Genomic DNA, 17,661 nt, shown 5'->3' with positions numbered 1-17,661 from the left:
ACCTCTAAAGTGTTGAAAAGCAAGAAGGTTACGTTGAGAATTAGGTGCAACTTACCCACGCCATGATGTTTTCCACTTTCTCATATGTTTATGAAACTGGATATTGAATAAGGATGACTGAAGAAGACTCGATGCATTTGAATTATGGTGTTGGAGAAGAATATTGAAAAGTACAACTGACTGCTAAGAGGGCAAACTGATCTGTCTTGGAAAAGTATAGCCAGAGTGCTCCTTAGAGGCAAGGATGAAAAGGCTTCCCTCATGTACTTTGAACATCTCTTCAGGAGAGATCAGTCCTTGGAGATGAACATCATGCTGGATAAAGTAGAGGGGCAGTGAGCAAGAGGAAGGCTTTCAACAAGATGGATTGACAAGTGGTTGGGACAAAGGGCTCAAGCGTAAGAACAGTTGTGGGGCTAGCAAAGGACTGGGCAGTGTTTCATTTTGTTGAACAGAGCATCTCTATGAGTTGGAACTGACTTAATGGCACCTAACAACAGCAACACATCTTTGAACAGAGAGAAAGCTATTATAAAATAAGATTTAACTTTTTCATGACTGAATTACTCCGTTTCAATTTTGTTGTTGATGATGCTGTTTTGTTTTTTTTAATTATTTTTTAAATTTAATTTTATTTTTTAAACGCTTTATTATGGGCTCATACAACTCTTGTCACAATCCATACATACATCAATTATGTAAAGCACATCTGTACGTTCGTTGCCTTCATCATTCTCAAAACATTTGCTCTACACTTAAGCCCTTTGCATCAGGTCCTCTTTTTCCCCCTTCCCTCCCCACTCCCCCTTCCCTCATGATCTCTTGATAATTTACAAATGATTATTTTGTCATATCTTGCCCTGTCCGACATCTCCCTTCATCCCTTTTTTGTTGTCTGCCCCCCAAGGAGGAGGTCACATGTAGATCCTTGTAATCAGTTCCCTCTTTCCAACCCACTCTCCCTCTACCCTCTCAGTATCCCCACTCACACCCCTGGTCCTGAAGGTGTCATCCACCCTGGATTCCCTGTGCCTCCAGACCCTACCTACACCAGTGCACATCCTTTGCTCTATCCAGACCCGCAAGGTAGAATCCAGATCATGGTAGTTGGGGGCAGGAAAGAAGCATTCAGGAATGGGAGAAAAGCTGTATTCTTCATCCGTGCTACCTTGCATCCTGACTGACTCATCTCCTTCCCTAGACCCCTCTGCAAGGGGATCTCCAGTGGCCAACAAATGGGCTTTGGATCTCCAGTATGCACTTCCCCCTTCATTCACTGTGCCTTATACCTGATCCCTTCGACACCTTGTGATCTCACAGGCTGGTGTGCTTCTTCCATGTGGGCTTTGTAGCTTATGAGCTAGATGGCTGCTTGTTTACCTTCATGCTTTTAAGACCCCAGACACTATCTCTTTTGATAGCCGGGCACCATCACCTTTCTTCGCCACATTTGCTTACGCACCCATTTGTCCTCAGCGATTGTATCATGGAGGTGTGCACCCAATAATAGGATTTTTTGTTCTTTGATGCCTGATAACATCCCTTCAGAACCACGTGATCACACAGGCTGGTGTGTTCTTCCATGTGGGCTTTGTTGCTTCTGAGCTAGTTGGCCGCTTGTTTATCTTCAAACCTTTAAGACCCCAGAATCATGCTGTTTTTAATCATGTACTCACTGCCATCGAGTCAACTACTACTCATAGTGTCTCTCTAGGACAGTGAAACTGCTCAGGTGGGTGGGTTTCTGAGACTAATTCTTTATGGTAGTGAAAGCCTGTCTTTCTCCCATCCTGTGTAGTGGTTGGTGGTTTCCACCTGTGGACCTTGTGATTAGCCGCCCAATATGGAACCCATTGAAATCAAGGAAAAAGGGCCATCTAGCTGAGAAGCAACAAAGCCCACATGGAAACAGCACACCAGCCTGGGTGATCACGAGGTGCCAATAGGATCAGGTATCAGGCATCAAAAGAATAAATAATCATATCATTGTGAATGAGAGGGAGTGCAAAGTGGAGACCCAAAGCCCATTTGTAGGCAACTGGACATCCCCTTACAGAAGGGTCGCGGGGAGGAGATGAGCCAGTCAGGGTGCAGTATAGCAACAAGGAAACATAATTTTCCTCTAGTTCTTAAATGCTTCCTCCCCCCACTATCATGATCCCAATTCTACTTTACAAATCTGGCTAGACCAGTGGATGTACACTGGTACAGATAAGAACTGAAAACACAGGGAATCCAGGACAGATGATCCCATGAGAACCAGTGGTGAGAGTGGTGACACCTGGAAGGTGGAGGGAGGGTGGGGTGGAAAGGGGGAACCAATTTCAAGGATCTACATATAACCACCTCCCTGGTGGATGGACAGCAGAAAAGAGGGTGAAGAGAGATCGGACCATGTAAAACATGAAATAATAATTTTTAAATTATTGAAGGTGGTTCATGAGGGAAGGAGGATGAGGGAGGGAGGGAAGGGAAAAAATGAGAAGCTATTACCAAGGGCTCAAGTAGAAAATGTTTTGAGAATGGTGATGGCAACAAATGTACAAATGTGCTTGACACAGTGGATGAATGTATGGATTGTGATAAGAGTTGTACGAGCCCCCAATAAAATGATTAAGAAAAGGAATAAGAAAATAATAAGCAGTGAAGGTGCAATACAAATACAAGTCTCTTAAAGACAAATCCAGGGGAAAATATTTTTCAGAGCTAGTACACATTTTGATGCAATTATATGGGACACAAGGATCACTGGCAACTCAGTAGGTTAAGCTTAAAGTTTTATGAGTTTTAAGAATGTAAGGTTATAATTTTGAGAATGCAAATTAGTGATCTTAACTAGAGAGAGGCAGAGGCAGATATGTCAATAGTTAATAAGAATGTGTTGTGTGCTGTTAGTTGATTGGCTCTCAAAGACAGTTCCTATATAAGTAGAATTACTGCCTCATTGAGTATCCTAGGCAGCGCACGATCATTATTTGCACAGATAATACAAGGTTTTCTCTCCCATGGAGCCACCAGTGGGTTTGAACTGACCCTTGGTTAACAATGGAACAATGCCCCCCCAAAAAAACCTAACAGCAGTGTTATTTGTCAGACATGTCAGGATTAAATAATAGTGTCCAATCTTTATGTACAGTCTGGTTGGATATTGTCATCGTAAAAGAAAGAATAGGAGTGAGTATTGGTTTAGAGGTAGTTGGAAAAGACCTGAAGATAGGAATGTAGATAGGTTGCTTTGGACCTGGAGTTAAAAAAGTTGTTAGAGAAAAAAAAAAAGATTTAAGGAGCTCTGCTGGGCAGTAGTTTAAGCCTTTGATTTCTAACAGAAAGGTCAACTGTTCAAACCCACCAGTGGGACCATAGCAGAAAATACCTGACGATGTCCTACTGTGAAGGTTATATCTTGGGAAACCATATGTGGAGTTTTACAGTGTCCTTTTGGGCTTTTGTGAATTACAATTTGGTCCATTGCATGCAACAGCAGAGTAAGACATGAGCCCTGTGTCCAGAAATAGGTAGATTTTTGGTGGTGAGAGAGTAACTTGAATTGACCAAACTTTGGAATTCGTATTTGAGTTTTTCTTTCAAAACAATTGTTTTGTTCATTCTAACCCCCAAATTACTTGAAAACACCAGTCATAAAAATTAGCAACTTTAGTTGATATTTAATTGCCTCTTTGTGAATTCTTATATATAGTCTTGTTTAAAATTTTTTTGTGTAATAAGCTATTTGGAAGTTAAAAATCCTAAAAATGGGTTCCAAAGTTAATAGTTCTACAATTGACCTTTGCAAAATGATCTATAAAGTTTAAGCTCGGTAATTTGAATATTTTATATTTTATAGTTCCTATAGGAATGTGATTTATGCAGCAATATGTGTTCCTTACTCTTACAACTTTGTTTTAGAAAGTGTTTTTAGTAGTGGTTCTTGGGAATTACCGGACTACTATGGTCACTAAATTATTTGAAGTAGCTGCTAGAAATATACTGAAGATGAAAAATAAGTCTTACATGGTTTGAGCCCAATTGAGTGAAACTTTTGAGCAAGTTTTATTTCCCCTCTTCTCAATTATTACTGCAGTAGAAGTGATTTGTGACTGCTAATGTGTATAATCAGCAAAAGTGAATACCAACAGTAAAAATTAATATGCCTTCACTAAGTTTGTCTTAAGGTCTGGTAAAATGTTAATTTCCACAGTGGAATGCTTAGGCTACATTTTGACTGTATCAATAATATATTATTTCATACCCATTTAGTGTTCCAGGGTGCCCTGGTAGAGCTCTCGTTTATCTTATTATTATTTTTAAACTAGTATATTTATAAGTTAGAGTTAGTAACTTAACCAATATATTTTAAGTGCTAATGAACTCAGCTGTTTGGAAAACAGCAAAGATCTTGGACATGAAAATGTTTCTGAGACTTTAAAAATAACTAAGCACAATAATTCTAGGACCTTTTTCAGACTCTACTAATTGGGGTCAATAACTTTGAATTTCATATCCCCACCATGATTGGTTATTCTGACTTCTTAGGCCACAGAAAATCCAGTGTTGGCAACTGAAGTTAGGCACACTAACATTCAGTGTCATCTTATTTCAGGATAAAGGAAGAACTATTAAAAAGTTCATAAGACGCAAGGCAATAGTATTTTAAGTCCATTACATAGACATGCAATCTTAAAAACCATTTCTTAAGGAATCACAATATTATAGTGTATTACATTAGTTAATGTGTCACAATGATACTTTTAAGATTAAAATTGTATTCTACATACTATGCTTAAGGAAGTAGAAAATCGTTAGCTTTTGAAAACTTGTTATGAAAGAAAACATTTTCCATAGCTGCTAATGGGATAAGGTCCTAGGAAACTGGTCAGTTCTGTTCTGATTACAGCGACTGCATGCACAATAAAATGAAACACTGCCATGGTCTGGGCCATTTGCATAGTGGTTGCTCTGTTGGAGCCTCTCCCTCTTTTTCTGAGGACTGTCATCTTTATTTAGTATGACATCCTTATTTAGATACTGGTCTCCTGATAACATCTCCAAAGTACCTGACATGAAGACTCACCATTCTCTCTTCTAAGAAGCGTTCTGGAAATATTTCCAAGACAAGATTTGTTTGTTCTTCCGGCAGTACATGGTTTATTTCATATTCTTTGACTGTTGAGGTATCAAGGGATTAGAACAACAACAACAATTTTTTTTAATGTGCCCTAGGCATGAAACTGCTCTGGCCACAATCCAGGCATCAAGCTAGGATGAACAAAGGACTTCAAGTTGGCTCTGTCCCTGACAGATATAAGAGCACCACCACCAATCAGGTGTCTCTTTGCCCATAGCCAGGGTTGGATTAGAACAAAATTTATGCCTTCTATTTTATACCTAGATTTTGTCTTCCCTAGAAGGGTGGCTGATTTTTTAGAAATATCATTGAAATGGTCCAGGAAATGGAAGTTGCTATTTGTGTTCTCTCATTATTTACTCTCCTTTCTAGATTTTTTTCAATTGGCCATAGATTCCAAGGAAAATAGATCTTATAATTCTTAGACATTATACCCATTAGAATTTAGATTTATTATCTCAAAAATAAAATATGACACTCTTAATTGGAGGTACCAAGGCTATTTCACATGACATTCATATTTTTCAATTTGTAATTTACTGATAACCTTGAGGAATCCCGTAATATTAATAACCTACAGCATAGAGTACCAAACTTATTTGACCCACTGTCCCCTTTTTCAGTGTAAAAAGCAAAACAAATTCAGTACCCCCTTGGCAATTAAAAACTTTGATACTATAGCCCATTATCCATAAGAAGATGCTTTTGTAGCCTGCATCACTCAACTCCGCTCCTGGGAGGTGGGGGTGGGGTGGAGGTGGGGCAGTGTCCTTTGAAAACTTGTTTCCCATTTTGGGAATCACTGCTCTGTTTTAACTCTCTACTTGTCATCTTTAAAGGAGCCCTGGTGGCTAGTGGCTATCAGTTGTGTGGCTAAGTGTAAGGTCGCCAGTTCGAAACCACCAACTGCATGGAGGGAGATAGACTAGACTTTTTACTCCTGTAAAGACTTACTGTCTTGGAAACCCACGGGTTCCACCTGTTCTACCCTGTCCTGTAGGGTGACTGAGTAGGAATTGACTTGATGGCATGGAGTTTGTCATCTCTAAGCTGTAATTCTTAGGGAAAGCCTTCCCACTATAAATACACTAGAAGGCATCAATAAATTCATGGAAGAATGGAATTTTTCCACACACACCTTTTGAAGCTCCTTGTAAACCCTTAATGTGCCCCCCAACCAAGTTATTTTTAAAAAGGTAAATATAATTTGAGTATAATACCAGAAAGTACCTGAAGGGTAAAGCTTAGTGCATTTTCACAATGGGAACACACTTGTATAACCAGCACCCAGAGAACATAATTGAAGGCCTACAAGCTCCTTTGTGTTCTATTCTTGGACTAAACCTGCTTTCCTTGCAAAAGAATCCACTGTTATGATTTCTAGGTAACAGATTAATTTACTCTGATTTTTGAAGTATATACTGTTTTGTTTCTGATTTTTTTGGCTCAGTATTGTGTTTTTACTAGTCAGCTATGTTATTTTTTCTTAACTGTTTTGATAAGAGTAGCCTGAGAAATGCTAGAACGCAATCTATCTTATATTGGGGATCTTAGTAGTTTAACATTAACCTTCTTCTTTAAGGTGTTTATGTTTTTCAAGAATTCTTAATTTCTTAGAACCACCCTCCCCCCTCCCCCCCAGAAAATACCTTTATCACCTTGAGGCTAAAGTCCCATTTAGAGATTTGTGTGTTTTTCGTGTGCTTTGGGGGAAGATCTTTCTCTTGTTTTGGCTGTGTCTTAGCATGCTATCTTCCCCTATATGATTCTATTTTCCTTTCGGTTTTTATGAATAACCACTCAGGAGGGATTAGAATTAGAACTCAGCCAACTCTAGGATGTTAAAAACAAAAGAACAACCCTTATTTCCCCAAATAAGATCATATTCACAAGAACTGCCCCATAGGATACCAGAAAACCAAACTCATTAGCAGAGTTGATTCTGTTCACTGGCTGTATTTCTTTCAAGGAGACACAATCATTTCCTGTAGAACAATTGATGGCAGTAGTAATTCAGGTTTTCTCTTTCCCACGTAAAATTTTGTTGGGAAATTGAAGTAACCAGCTAATGGCATTTTGAATTTTTATCCCATGACTTGGCAACTTTTTTTCAAGCAGTGATTTTTATTTTACTTTCATGATACCTGGTGCTATCCTGTTTTTTCTGAATGTGTTGCGAATCACTTTCTTTTCACTCAAAAAAAAGTCCAATTTAAGTTTTAGCTGCATTATTTTAAAATATTTTTAAATAGTAGAACTTTGTTTATTTAGACTATTAAAAATTAAGAGCAACCTAAAATGCTATCTCATTTCAGTTTACAGGAAGTGTGTACTATTTTGTCTAATATAGCTAAAACTACTGAAACGATATATATTTTTTCCAAGAATAATTGAAGAGTAACATGTACCTAAACCTTGGATTCTAGTTGTCCTACTTATTGGACTTTAGTGAAAAGTTTATTTCTGTAGTTAGAAGAATTTAAACCATGAAATTATGGTTTAGTTGAAGCTAAAAATGAGGGTAGCAGAAACCCTCTACATTTCTATTCTTGTGAAGATTAAGTGATACATACCTAGCACCCAGGATGTTCAGCAAATTTTAATTATTATTAAAACCCTAATCTTGTTCAAATAAAATCAGGTAGACCAGTCCTTATCAATTTTCAATACAAGTTTATCTTGGCTGGGAATAGATGAGATTGTAAGTCTGGCTAGGGTCTAGATTTACATTTTTAACAACCTCCCAAATAGATGCCAAGCAACTTACTTCTAGAAGTTATGGTTCTCAAATTTTAGCTTGCATCGGCATCCTCTCATAGTTTCAAACACAGATGTCTGGATACCACCTCCCCAGTTTGCAAGAATCTGTATTTGTAACAAGTTGCTAAGTGGCATAATGTTGCTCTTTCCAGGATTGCATTTTGACAACTACTGTTGCAAGGTTCCCAGCTAGGATATAGGTAAGAATTACCATTGAGTTTTGTTTGTCCTTTTTTTTTTTTTTTTAACGGCAGGTTTCTTTACTGCATTCTAGCATGGCCTGTTCTTGATTTACTAAATCTGATACTTTGGGAGTGGGTTGGACCCCAGAAATCTGTTTGAAAATAAAAGCATTAAAAACAAAATCTCTAGGTGATTATAAAACCTGCTAAGGTTTAATATGACCACTTGTTTGTCAGTTGTGTCTTGTGTATTATGGTGCTGGAAACGATTGTATTGGTATTTCAAATACTAACCAAGTCACTTAGGAAGAGTAGCTTTTAGCAGAACTTCCAGGTTTAGAACAGACTGCAAAGAAGGAATATATTGTTGACTACTGAGGAATTAGAGCAGTGGTTCTGAACCTGTGGTTGTGACCCCTTTGGAGGTCAAACGACCCTTTCACATCGGTTGCCCGATTTATAACAGTAGCAAAATTACAGTTATGAAGTAGCAACAAAAATAATTTTATGGTTGGGTCACCACACATGAGAAACTATTAAAGGGTGTGGCATCAGGAAGGTTGAGAACCCCTGAATTAGAGCCATTGAAAACGATTGAGCAGCAGTGGATCATTGTCAGATATGGTGCTGGAAGATGAGGCCCTTGGGTTGGAAGATATTTAAAACATGACTGAGAAATAGGTGCTATTTCAAAGTTTGGTGGGCCATAGTGACCGTGATGGAATGATGCTTTAAAGACCTTCATTTGCTGATGGGGCAGAACTCAAAATTATAAAAATCAGTTATAGATACCTGATAACTGGAATTTTGAAGGTATGAATCTGGCAAAAATTGAAATTCATCAGCAATGCAATAGAATGCTTAAAGATCACTATCCTAGGCTTCAGTGTGATGAATGGACTGATATTGGTCATTTTGAATCAGACAATCACGATGATATGGCTTACTATGCTGGGAATGACAGATTCAAGATGAATGACCTTGCATTCATCATCAAAAAGGACATTTCAGAGTCTGCCATGCAGTCAGTGCTTTCTGTGATAGGATAATATCTCTCTCCATACAAGGAATTCTAGTTAACACAGCTATTCAAATTCATACACTCACCAGTAAAGCTATTGTTGCGGAAATTGTAGACTTCTACCCATGTCTTTTCAGTTTAAAGTTGAACAGATAATGCAATCAAGGTTCATAGGTGATTGGAATATGAAAGTTAGAAACAGAAGGAGCATTTGTTTTAAAATATGACCTTGGTGATAGAAACAAAGCTAGTGATAGCCTGATGGAATTTTACAAGACCAACAGCCCTTGGACTAACTACAAAGAAAAAAGAGAGAGAATTTTATAAGACCAGTGATTTTTTTTTTACCACATTAGGATTGGATATGCAAATGATACAACCTTACTTGTTTAAAAGTGAAGAAGCAAAAATACAGCTTTCAGTATGAAGTATACCTCAGTATAAAATACTCACAAATGGACTGATGATTAATATGATAAATGGAGTAAAGATTGCAGTCAAATACTTTTACTTGGATTCACAATCAGTGCCCATAGAAGCAGCAGTCAAGAAATCAAAGGATATATTGAATTGGGCAAGTCTGCTACAGAAGACCTCCTTAAAATGTTATAAGGCAAAGATGTCATCTTGAAGACAAATGTACACTTGATACAAGACAGTGTATTTTTAATCGCCTTATGCATTCAAAAGCTGGACCCCTGTCCAGTCAAGAAAGACAAAGAAGAATTGATACTTTTGAATTAAGATGTTGGTGAAGAGTATTGAATATACCACGAACTGAAAGTAGAATCAACAAAATTACCTTAGGAAGAAGTTTGAGGAACCTCATAAAACTAGTGGGTTAAAAAAAAAAAAAAAAAAAAACTAGTGGGTAAATTCCATTGTACTTACAGTTTCTATGAACGTTTTCAAGCTTTGGATTAGTCAGAATGCTCTTTGGATGTGACGATGGAGAGAGACTTCGTCTTAAGTACTTTGGATACATTCCAGTGGTTCTCAACCTGTGGGTCGTGACCCCTTTGGGGGTTGAGCGACCCTTTTACAGGGTTGCTTAAGAACATCGGAAAACACATATTTCTGATGATCTAAGGAACCAAGACACCACTCCTCTATCCCTCTCCAGGCAGGTCTGCCCACATGCAGATGCGTCCATATACAATTACTGGGCGTGAAGACTGTTACCTATGCTACACCATGCTTCAAGACAAAATTTCATTTATTTGTCATTAGAAATATGTCACACTCTAAAAAAAATATTTCACAATCTATAATTACATATTTTGTAATTAATCACTGTTTTAATTATGTTCAATTTTTAACAATGAAAATATATCCTGCATATCAGATATTTACATTACGATTAATAACAGCAAAATTATAGTTATGAAGTAGCAACGAAAGTGATTTTATGATTGGGGTCACCACAACATGAGGAACCTGTATTAAAGCGTTGCGGCATTAGGAAGGTTGAGAACCTTCCTAATTATCAGGATGAGCCATTCCGTGAAGAAGGATGTGCTTGTTGAGTAAAGCGGGGTGGGGGTGGGGGGGTGGGGGTGGGATGGGGGGGAAGGAAAGCGCTTCAAAGAGATGGATTAACAAAGTGACTGTAGCATGGGATCCCAAGAAACCGTGATTATGAGGATGTTGCAGGACCATGTAGTGTTCTGTTTTAGATAAGGTTGCTCTGAGTTGGAAGCAACTCTTATTTATAAAACAGTAAGACTTTTTTCAAGTATATTCTTTATATACAGGTCTATAAAATATACCCGTAATCAGTAACCATAAAATATTACCTCTGACTGTTTGACAGAATTTTTCTAAAGACTAAAATTGGTACATTTTCACTGTTTTCAAATATTGTCTCTTCTAATCTCCCCATTGCTCTTCAATTTTCTCAATGAGTTAGAACTTCCACTGCAGAAATAAACATTTTCTGATGATACATAATTAAGAACTGCAAACGGTTTGTTTGCAAACTCCTAGACTCTTCATTGAGTCTGGCTTACTTAATTATTTTGGAGTTTGGAATTCACCTCTAGAAAGGGAAAAACACTCTTTGATTGTATTACTTTTCGGCAAGGAAGTTACTTCAAAGAGAAATGCAAAAATAGTATCCATTAAGGACAAAAGGCAAACAGACCTAGAAATTTTTCTTGGTGTAGTTTTCTGCAGAAATGACTCCCCATATCTGACCTATTCTGGTTCTTTCATTTGGTGGGAGTAACAGAAGAGCCATATGCATTGCATTTTCAGATACTGAATGTGAGAAACTGAAAGTAGCTAATGTAGTCAAAGAAATTTTAGGAACTGCATTGAAATTTCCATGCTTTGGGTGTGTCCTGTGCAGTTTCTCCCTCCCCCTCAATGAAGTCTATCTTTGAACTTGGTAAAATAATGGTCACTTTTAAAGTACCTCCTACATGATCTCCAGTCTTTTACATTTCACTCCATTGCTGTAAAATGGGCAACATTAAAGGTATGGTAACTTTCACCTGGCACTATATAGTTCAAAAAGATTGTTAGAAGACAGTTTGGGAAAGGTTTGCATATTTTAGATCAAAAGATTGTCTTGAGACAGTTTGTGAAGTTGAATTTACAAACCATTGGGAAAATAAACTACATGTATCTTATCAAAACTTGGAACTTATTTTACATGCAGTTAGACATAAGGTGTTTATTAAAGAAAATGGGTTATAGGTCCCTCATACTGACACTATTTCCTAAACTTTAATTCTCGTTGTTATTGTATCTGGATCAGAGTTTTTTATATTTGACTCCCTGCTGAGAATATGCATTTCCAGCCCATGTATACTGAGTCAGAACATCCATTTTAATAGAATCTAGATTTTAAGCATATGTAAGAATCACTTGGGGAATCTTATTAAAATATAGATTCTGATTCAGTATAACTGAAATGTAAATATCAACTCCTCGGAGGTGGGATCAAACCGGAAGCTGTGATCGAAATATAACTAGTGGCATTCTGTATTTCAGATATCTCTTTGGGCGTTTTTCTTCATGACTTGCATTTTTAAAAAGTAACATGGTTTTGATTGAACACATTCAATACATATAGTATCCTAACAACTATATAAACTCTGTATTGTTCTATCACTGAATCTTAGAGGATAAGATTCATTCTCCTTTTATTCCCCACTCTCCAAATTAAAAACAACAACCTGCTGACAAGAAATAGTGCCTACTTTGGCTTATTTATATATATGTGTGCTTATGACTTTTATATTTTTTGTATTCAACAGCCATTTTTATTATAAAAATTTTACTTATATGTTTGTATTAATTTTTAAAAGAAATGAACAAGCCTGTGTCTTAGAGATAGCCTATCTTGTATTATATTAGTGCCTTTTTGTTCTTTCCAACCTATTTCAACTTTTGAGGGTGAGGATTGTTTTAGAGATAAGATTTTTCTTGTCCAATAGTCATTTCCTTAGATCTCTGGTTCCAAAATATAGCTCCAAGCCAGGAAATTAAAAAGGCCACTGAGCAGCCAAAATAAGTTTCACTAAATCCATTCTCCCATCCACCCATCCATCCATCTTAACTTCATGAATCTGAACCCCGATTTAATACCTGTGAGTTCTGGACTTTGGAAACATTTCTTTTAATTTTTTTTATTAAAACAAATTTTAATGAAGAGTATGTAATATGAAGAGACATTGTATGGTTCTGTCAGGTAAGTATTGGATTGCTAATCGAAGGTTGCTGGTTCAAACCCACCAGCTGTTGTGTGGGAGAAAGGTGGGATTATCTGCACTTATGAAGGTTTGCAGCTTTGGAAGCTATGTAGCATCACTATTTTGGAATTATCTCCATGGCCATGGTGGGCGTATTAAATGAGATAATGCATATTCTTTGGAAGTGCCTAGCACAGAAGTGTTTGTTTTTAAAATCATTTTATTGGGGGCTCGTACAATTCTTATCACAATCCATACATATATCCATTTTGTCTCATTTGTTGCCATCATCCTTCTCAAAACAATTGCCTTCTACTTGAGCCCTTAATATTGGCTCCTTATTTTAACCCCCTCACTCCCGCCTCGCACATGAACCCTTCATAATTCATGATTATTATTTTGTCGGCACAGAAGTTTTACTCTTAAATGCTCCCTAGTGCCGTTCAGAAGTACTGAAGCAGAAGTACTGAAGGTGTGTCCAGGACGAAGTTTAGTTCTGGGGATAGAATGGTTAACAAGGTAAATGTGTTTTCGTTAACAGAGCTTAGTTTGGGAAATCAGAAGCTCAGAGGCAATTATAGGAATGCGATCCTTATGTGAGCCACAAATGATAAGGGTGTGTGTTAAAAGGATACCTAATTCTTTAGAGTCTCTGTGTGTGTGGTGCAAATGTTCTATTCCACTACAAGCTGCAAGGCTGGTGGTTTGAATCCACCAAGAGGATCCTCCAGAAGATAGACTTGATATTGGTAATCTATTTCCCACAAGCTACAGTCTTGAAATCCCTAGTGTGCAGTTCTATTCCATGCACAATTGGATCAATTTGATGTGAACTAACAATAACAATCCGTAAGAAACCTTCTAGAGAAAGCAGTATGTTATTATGTACTTTGGAATTGATTTTTACTCATTATAGTGGTGCAATGGTTAAAATGTTGGCTGATAGCTGAAAGGTCAACAGTTCAAACCCATTAGCTGCTCTGTGGCAGAAAGCTTTGTTTGTCAGCCTTTGTAAATAGCATAGGAAACCCAATGGGGGCAGTTCTGTGTCCATCCATAGGGTTACTATGAGTCAGAATCAGTTAGATGGTAGTGAATACTCTTACGGGAGCAGACTGCCATTGGCAGGTTTGAACCTCCAATATTTCATTTAGTAGCAGAATATTTCATTGTTGTCCCACCCAGGATCCTTAGAGAAAGCACTGTGGGTATGGGTAAAGCATAGGTTCAAGATTAGGGTTTCATTTTTAGGCCTTCTATTACCTGTCTCATCGTTGGCAAGTTACTTAATTTATCAATGTGTTTCCAGTAAATTGGAGAGTCTAATAGTATTTCTGATTATTAAACTGATATGAGAGGTGTATAGGCAGAGCCTTGATATTAAGTGGTTATATTATTAACGCATTATAAAATAATTTTAAGTATTAATAAAGAAATTAAGGAAAAGGTAGAGTGAAATTTACTTAGGCAAGTCAGAAGTGAGATATCGGCAGGGAAGTACATTTCAGTTAGAGAAAACTTCTGGAGTAAACTATGGCTGATGGGAGAGTGCCGAATATAGAAAACTTAGAGAACTGAGAGTAATTTGTTTGAGATTGGTGGTATTGATAGAGAGTTGACAGGTGAAGATAGGGCCAGGTAATAAAGGGGTTTGTCAGTGAGAGTTAATGACTGCTGGTGTGATTAACTGGGTCAAGTGAAATATATTTAAGAAACAGAATTAAAGGAATATTTTAATGAGAGATTTTTACCATACATTTGGTTTTCTTTAAGTAGAAAATAGCTCCTTAAGAAGCAGAAAGAACTGGAGAAAGTTGTATGGTATTGCCATTCTAAGGCAGAATTCTAATGTCAGAACTGATCTTTCAGAAAGGGCAAACAAATCACATTATCTTCCTCACCCTTGTTTCCTTGTTTTGTGTTTTATTAAAGGGTACATTATACATCTCCCTCCATCTCCCCCCCTCCCCCCCAATGTGAATGTTTGGATATTTGTCTGTATGGATGGATGAAGGCTTGGGTGACAAGTGAGCAAGGCTACTTCCAAGGGTTTCACTTTTGATGTTGAGTAAATGGCTGGAGGGCATCTCTCTCTCTCTCTCTCTCTCTCTCTCTCTCTCTCTCTCTCGCTCTCTCGCTCTCTCGCTCTCTCGCTCTCTCGCTCTCTCGCTCTCTCGCTCTCTCTCCCCAAAGGAGAAGAAAAGCCTAACTCTTCACCAGCCCAATGCGTAGGACAGGAGGCAGAGGTCAGACATGCCTCTGCAATCTATCCTTGGTCTTATTCTTATACCACTCTTCCTTCCACGACACTCCACTTTTGTGCTGCATTTAGTAATCTGTTGCAATGGCCACATAGGACTCAATGGACAATACTTAAAATTATGGTGGTTAACTATGGAAACCCAACAGATTACCACAAGGCAAGATCATAATACATTAAGAATATAGTCTTTTGTCTACAGCAATACCTCTCTTCAGCCAGCAGCTAAGTCTGTCTCTGGTCCTCAGGTTCTTAGCCACAGGGCTCCTTGACCTCTGCCTCCTGGCTGAGGAAGCCTTCTTGTTGCTCTGCCCACAGTCTTAGAGTCTCAAGCTGCTTCTCTGCTCTGTCTCATGGTCTCCTTGTCTGGTCTCTAATCTCAGAATGCATGGCATCCACTTCCTCTGCTATTTCAGGCCAGGGACCTCTAAGGTGCACCATTGACGGCTCTTCATCCCTGAAGATCCTAGAAATTCTCACTGTTCTTGCTTCTGAGGTCACTCATTTCGATAGCCAGGGAAGTAAAACTAAAACTGATGAATCCTTTGTTTGCATGGTCCCACCCACTCATTTGGTGGGAGTTATGGAGACATGACTTGAAGAGAAATTTTGTATTTCTATAGATGTATTCTGTTTTGTAGCGTCATTAATCTAGATAAGTAATTTTGGAAGAAGAACAAATAATGGGGCTTGCAGACATTTGAACACAATGGGTTTTATTTAGTTGCCTATAGCATTTATTGAATACATGGAACTGGAGCTCAGAAAGAAAATCCAGAGCTGACAGATTAGGTGCCCTCATCAGCATGGTCATTTTACAAGGATGAAAAAGTAGAATAGGTGGGCCTATGACAGAAGCCTGTGGATTATCAGTTGAACCACAGGAAGAATCATTTAAGAATTTTTGGTTTACCTTCTGAAAGCCCCCAGCTGTAAGTCAGTATATAAGTGGATTCAGCTGAGCCTGCCTTCATTCAACATTTGCACTGAAGGGGTTCACTATTTCTCGGACTACAGCAATAACTTCCCAGACTTTTTTGTGTATTTCTACTCTTTTTTTTTTTTGCCTGTAACTTCATCTCCACATAGCAGCCTGGATGATCCTGCTGAAAAATGTCAAAACATGTTATTCTCTTGATTAAATTTTCCAGTGGCTTCAGAATAAAATTCCGATTCCTTGTTGTTTACCTCATATTGTTTTTGACACATAGTAACTCCATGTTCAGCAGAACAAATGTGCCAGTCAGCCCTGTGCCACCCTCACAATCACTGCTGCATCTGAGCCCATTGGAGCCACTGTGGAAAGGACAAAGCTTTCTAGTGTAAAGAGTTAACAGTCTCTGAAACAGGGCAGTTGTACCTTGTCCTATATAGGGGTTCTGTGAGTTAGAAAGCACTGGATGGCAATGAGTTTTTAGAGTTTGATGTCGGTCATCCTTTTGAAAGTCTTTCTCTTTTTCCACTGACACTCCACTTAATCAAAGATGATGATGGTCCTTCCTGATAATATGTGAAACATATGTGAGATTAGGAAGGACTAAGAACAACATCCATAACATGGATAAATCTTGACACTATTATATTCTTTGCCATTTCATCATTTATTACATGTACAGTTCAATATACGGTATGTTGTACAATCACCACCACTACCCATGCCCACATTTTCCTGTCATTTTCAACAGAAACAGTGCTGCTTAACCACTTGGCAGATTCCTCAGTCTCTATCTGACCAGTAAACCTAGTTTCTTTTATAATTTGTAGTTGTGGTCTATATTTTTCTGCCACTCTCCCCAGGACTTTTCAGTGTGGTCCTTTTCCGATCAGTTGTGCCCTCGTGCCCTTGGTGTTCATTGTTCTTCTTTTCTCTGGGCAGAGAGAGATCAATAGTTGTTCCTTAGACAGCCACTCATGAGCTTTTAAGACCCCAGTTGCTACTCACCAAAGTTGGATGGAGAAAATAGTTTCCTAAACTTACAGTAGGTCATACTGTCGCCTAGAAGAAGAAGAAGAAAAAGTTATTCATTGCCCCTCTGACAATTAAAAACTTTAGTATTGAAGCCCAGAAACTAAGATAAAGTGTAGGCATTTGCTTATACAGTCCCTCTGGATCTTCCAGTGCCCCCACAGGACAGCATTACTTACTTTAGGAAACACTGATGTAGAACATTGTCCTGGTGAATTATTGTGGTGAAGTGAAAATTCTTCCTTTTTTTTTTTTAAGTGCAGTGCATCTGAAAGGAATTACTGATTGCCGAATGGAGGGCGAAGTTGATAGTGGAATAGGAGGAAGGTGAAAGGAAATAGAGGAAAGAAGTATGTGGCAAGAGCTATTTATAAAGGTATATGTATAGGTATGTATATATGTAATATATAAATTCATAATGAAAGGGATAGAGGCCAATATACATATATTTATATGTTATGTATTAAGATAGCAGACAGATTCTTAGCCTCTACTCAAGGCCTCCCTTAGCACAAGAACACTGTTCTAATAATTCTGAAGACAAAATGGGTATATAAGCAAATGTGGTGAAGAAAGCAGATGGTGCCGGCTACCAAAAGTTGTTGCATCTGGGGGTCTTCAAGGCTTGAAATTATACAAGCAGTCATCT

At 38.0% G+C, this 17,661-nt stretch overlaps 1 protein-coding gene and 1 non-coding gene across 7 annotated transcripts in view; one reads left to right on the top strand and one right to left on the bottom strand.

Annotated features, from left to right (window-relative positions):
• ZZZ3 (zinc finger ZZ-type containing 3) overlaps positions 1-17,661 on the top strand; it is an 85,794-nt gene that overhangs the window by 2,418 nt on the left and 65,715 nt on the right. Inside the window, exon 2 of one of the 6 annotated variants that reach the window (XM_075557415.1) lies at positions 17,271-17,400. The exons of 4 other annotated variants lie outside the window; for them this stretch is intronic. The gene's annotated coding sequence lies outside the window, so the exon portion shown is untranslated. Of the gene's footprint in view, positions 1-1,929; positions 1,953-17,270; positions 17,401-17,661 lie in introns of those variants that run through there. One more of the 6 variants, XM_075557422.1, reaches the window with a different exon arrangement.
• Positions 5,208-5,351, bottom strand: LOC142437870 (small nucleolar RNA SNORA48). Its single transcript, XR_012782377.1, has one exon. It is a non-coding gene; the product is annotated as a small nucleolar RNA SNORA48 (small nucleolar RNA).

This window comes from Tenrec ecaudatus, chromosome 1 (genome assembly GCF_050624435.1).
Source record: "Tenrec ecaudatus isolate mTenEca1 chromosome 1, mTenEca1.hap1, whole genome shotgun sequence".
In the NCBI taxonomy this organism is placed as follows: Eukaryota; Metazoa; Chordata; class Mammalia; order Afrosoricida; family Tenrecidae; genus Tenrec; species Tenrec ecaudatus.
Note: the sequence above shows the minus strand (reverse complement) of the source record. Positions and strands in the feature narration are given on the sequence as shown.